Here is a 5,483-nt window from a genome sequence, read left to right on the forward strand (position 1 = left end):
ATATATATATACAGAGAGAGAGAAAGAGAGAGAGAGAGAGAGAGAGAGAGAGATAGGGAGAGAGAGAGAGAGAGAGAGAGAGAGAGAGAGTGAAGGAGAGGACAATACCGAGTTCTATAATCACTATATATAAACATGCATAACCCGTACTTAAAGAAATGCTATAAAGATGGGTGGATTTTATTTAACGCATCGCTAGTTAATGTTTTATGAGCGGACTTAGTGTGTGTCTGTGCGCGCGCGCGCGCGTGTTGATATAGATAGACAGATAGATTGATATATAATAAATAGATAGACATATAATAAATAGAGAGATGTATAATAAATAGATGCCCACGGGCATATGGCGTAGTAGTTAAGAGCGCGGGATTCCGATTTCGATTCCAGGCAGTGACCTGAATAATAATAATAATAATAATAATAATAATAATAATAATAATAACAACAACAACAACATCGAAAAATAACTTGGGAAGGAGAACTCAGGTTCGAAATTTCCCCAATATACCTCATGAATGCTGGAGGGTATATCAGCCGAAATGTTGTGTTAACAACAAACAAGATGAGGACAAATATCCGTCAAATGTAAATAAGGTAAATAATGTATATAATTCCTCATCTCTTAAATATAGAACTGAATAAATAGATAGATAGAGAAAGAGAGAGAGAATGAGAGATAACCTTAAAAATAAAAAATTATCATGTTTCTTTTTATGAAATACCTCAAAAGATATTTTTCGATATCGATAAAAATACCGCTTAAATGGCACTTTTTAAATCTATCTATCTATCTATCTATCCTGCTGAGGTTACCATGGTCTTTTCCGTAGGCTTTTCTCTCCATGGATAAACCTAATGTTACCCCATTTTACACAATTGACATTTTCTGTGATATACGATACCCCCTTTTTTTTTTGCCCCTACCGATCCCTTTTGATCGGATTTTTTTTTTTTTTCTTAAAGAAAAGCTCTACAGTTGTATTTGTCCCCTCTGTGTGCAGCCCTGTGTGGCTAATAAAAGAAAGTTATCTATTTAACACTGTGTGTGTGTGTGTGTGTGTGTGTGTGTGTGTGTGTGTGTGCGTGCGTACGTGCCGACGTGCGTGCGGATGTTATTAAATGGTTTGTATTAAGGCGGTGAACTGGAAAAGTCGTTAGAACGTCTGACAAAAAGTTTAGTACTATTTGTTTCAGCTCTTTACGTTCTGAGTTCAAATACCATCGCGGTTAACTTTGCTCTTCGTCCTTTCGGTGTCGATATAATAAAGTACTAGTCATGTACTGGCGTCGGGGTAATTGACTTCTCCTTTCCCTTCAAAATTTCTGGCATTGTGCCTGCCAAAATTTAGAAAGAACTAACACAGTGAGCTGGCAGAATCGTTAAAGAATCTGATAAAATAAAATGCTTATTGGTATTTCTTTCAACTCTTTAGTTCTCGATTCGAGGTCATCTTTGCTCTTAATTCTTTTGAGATCGAAAAAATAAAATAATCAACCAAGCATTGGCGTCGATGTAATTGATTTGTCGCTCCCTCTACAAAATTACAGACACCATGCTCACTTTCGAAACCATCATCAAATAGCTTGAATGGGTTCTTCTACAACGAAGTTGATTCCCTTTCAATACACCATCTCTCCAAGTTCAACTCCTAATATCTATGGCGAACATATTTCTGATAATAGAAAAGCAGACATTCTTTATATGCATAATTGTGATACAGAAACGGAAGACGCTGTGTAATGCAATTGTTAATAAAATCACCCAGAACAAAAGAAACAAAAAGGGGAAAAGAACCGAGGTGATCTGTTGCTGTTGCAGTGTGTTTCAAATCGGAGCATACAATGCCAAAAGTATATATATTTTCTTTTCTGAAAATTTGCCTAAAGCAATGTAATATATTCGGCAATGTTATTTATTGCGAAAAAGGAACAAACAGAGACCGTCATATTTATTCCTCTCGTAAAACCATTTTAGCTCTTTCTGCAATAAACGTTTCATTCTGTTTATATATGTATATTATTTCCGCCTTATCATGTACCTTCTGGTTCTCTAAGTTTTTGCAACAATTTGACATTATAGTGGGTTTCTTTATATGTCTACTTTAATTTTAATCTTAACTTTCTCTCCCTCATACTCTGCATATATAAATACATATCTATATATATAGATATATACATATATATATGTAGATGTCGTACCCTTCGTCATTATATGTACAATTTGTGGATGATGGATGTTTGATTTGTGGTAGATATAACTCCTATCTCCTACGTTAAATGTCTTTCTTTTTTTTTCCGTTTGTTTCTGTTTTCTTTTCAAACGGATATCCATCCTCTTTCTCTAGTAATACTTTCGACTTCTACATAGCAAATATCTGGTTCTGCCTACTTATATTGATCGGTGTTTCATTTCCTTTGAATCTCTGAGACTTCTTTGTTGTTCTTCGATATTTTTGACATTTATTAGCCAGTTCTTTTCAGCTATTTTTTTTTTTTTACTCTCTCTTCAAAACAGTTTTCTCACCCCTCTCTTTCTATCTCTTCTTTGGTTTTTTTTTTTTTTTTTTTAGTAAAGACCGGTGTTTAATAACTCCAGTTACCTGTAATATTTTCTCCCCACCCTAGAGCATTGTAACAAATTTCCAGTGTTTTGTTTGGTTTCATGGAGTTGTAGGTTATCTTCTTATATATTTGTTTCTCTTTGTAGTTGCGTCGTTCGTATGTCTCTGCGTGATGGTGGCGGTGATGACAATGTCGACAACAGAGGGGGATGACCTTTTGATCACGTGTCTCTAGTGTTCTTCCTATTTGTGACGGCTGTGAGTTCAACGCTTATCGTTTATGCTTGTTAGCGTCATATTGTTTGTTAGTTACTTTTCCCTGACAGTACCTCACAGCCCTCTCCTCTAAAAAACACACTATATCTTTGTCAGACAATTTTTTTTTTTTATTAGTTCCCAAAATACATCTTCGTGCGTTTTTTGTTTATTTGGCGTCTGAACCTAAATCTTTTTCTCGTGTGTATATATTATTTAAAAAGAATACTTATGCATGCCTGTATGAATGTATGTATGCATGCATGTATATATGCATGTAGTGTATATGTATATATATATATATATATATGTGTGTGTGTGTGTGTGTGTGTGTGTGTGTGTGTGTGTGTATGTATTTATATGTATGAATGTATATATATATATATATATAAATACATGCATATGTATATATATATATATATATACAAACACACATATATATACACATATATATATATATATATAAGCTCAGTGAGCTAGAAGTGCAAACGGGGTCTGTTTTTGTTACTGTTGCTCCTTTTGATGTTGTTGTTATTATTATTATCGTTGTTGTTGTTGTTATTATTATTATTGTTGTTATTATTATTATTATTATTATTATTATTATTATTATTATTATTATTATTATTGATTTACTTCTCAGAACGTTCGGTCTTGTTTGTTCTGGTAGATTCTGTGAGAGCGGATAGCAGCTTGCTGTCAGAAGTCTCATAGGGTCTCTTTCCATACACTATAAGCTTTGATACTTGGTTTTTAATTATCATTGGACACATTCGACATCCAAGTATCAATCTCAAAACCCTAGCGGTCCTTAGCAGAGCAATTTTTTTAGACTAGCTCTGTCTCATGTCAATTCCGATTTCTTTGACTTGTTTTAGCGCTCCAAGTGCCCCTACAACTACTGGAATGATAGACACTTTCCTCATAGTATACATTCTTGGAATTTCGTCTATTGCAATAGACTGGGGTCGATGTAATCGATTTAATCCCTTTGTCTGTCCTTGTTTGTCTCCTCTGTGTTTAGCCCTCTGTGGGTAATAACGAAGTATATATACATATATATGTATGTGTGTATGTATATATATATATATATATATATATATATATATATATGTGTGTGTGTGTGTGTGTGTGTGTGTGTGTGTGTGTGTGTGTGTGTGTGTGTGTATGTATATATATATATATATATATATATATATATATATATATTTCATTTTTGAATTTGGTTTGCAAGATTATTTATGTGAATTCGTGTGTTGAAACATATTTTATTTTATCTGGGGAGAGTCATTCTCTTTTAATGCCTTATCAATTAACACACTGGTTCGATTTCCACTCATTTACATATTTATATTTTCTAAATTTTTCGTTGCTTCTTGCAACCTCTTCAATAGTCGTTATCGGAACTGTGTCCGTTATCGGAATTGTGAAAGAACACAGCTCCTATAACGGACAGAGTCAACGACTACTGAAGTGGTTGTAAGAAGCAACGGAAAATTTAGAAAATATAATAAGTAAATGAGTTGAAATCGAACCAGTGAGTTAATATGGCACTAAAAGAAAATGACTCTCTCCAGATACAAATATACATATATATATATATATATATATATATATATATATATATATATATATATATATATATATATATATATATATATAAAATATATAGTTTTAGGGAAAATAACCAAGTTTCAAGAACTCATCGATGAAAATCCACTATCACATGTAGAAAAATTAACAATTAAAAGCACAATAAATGAGTATAATATAAAGCAAAGTAAATATCATAAGATAAATATAATATAATATATTATATTTATTATATTATATTATATTTATTATATTATATTATATTTATTATATTATATTATATTTATTATATTATATTTACCTTATGATATTTACTTTGCTTTATATTATACTCATTTATTGTGCTTTTAATTGTTAATTTTTCTATATGTGACAGTGGATTTTCATCGATAAGTTCTTGAAACTTGGTTATTTTCCCTAAAACTATATATTTTATATATATTTTATCTATAAAGCTCAATTTAATTTTAATTTTTTATAAATTGATTTTAATTGAGTTTTTACCTGTAATTTTGGATTTTGTCCCTAATATTATTATATATATGTATATATATATATACTATTTTATTAAAGCTGCGTGAGCCGTAAATATAATGTTTATGCTAGATTTTGAGTGGTGTATGCTAAATGTAGTTATTATCTGTTGCTTTTCCACGTCTAGTCTTAGTAACGTATTCAGTGTTCATTTCAGAATTCTATAACGATAACTTGTTGCTGGGACAGCTAAAGTAATGATATCTATTAACCAGTCTTGTAATTAGCCATTTTAAAGTATTCATCTAATACGGCTCCAGCAATCTTTCCAATCATTTTCTTTCAAGTTTCTGTTGTTCTCTTCTTGTTCATTAATACCTAATTAGGTGTAACTCAGTGTTTGGCCTGATTCTCTTATCTTTGTTTCTCTGCTTCTATCGCTATCGTCTGTCTCTATATATGCTTCTCTGCATAACACGGTATTAGTGAAGTTTATTAATTTCCCGCTACAGGCGTAGAAATGCTTGTGTGGTTCAGGAGTTCAATTCGTAACCACACGATCTCGGCTTCAGTCCCAATGTACGGCACCTTGGGTACGTA

This window comes from Octopus bimaculoides, chromosome 14 (genome assembly GCF_046866305.1).
Source record: "Octopus bimaculoides isolate indiv1 chromosome 14, ASM4686630v1, whole genome shotgun sequence".
NCBI classification, from domain to species: domain Eukaryota; kingdom Metazoa; phylum Mollusca; class Cephalopoda; order Octopoda; family Octopodidae; genus Octopus; species Octopus bimaculoides.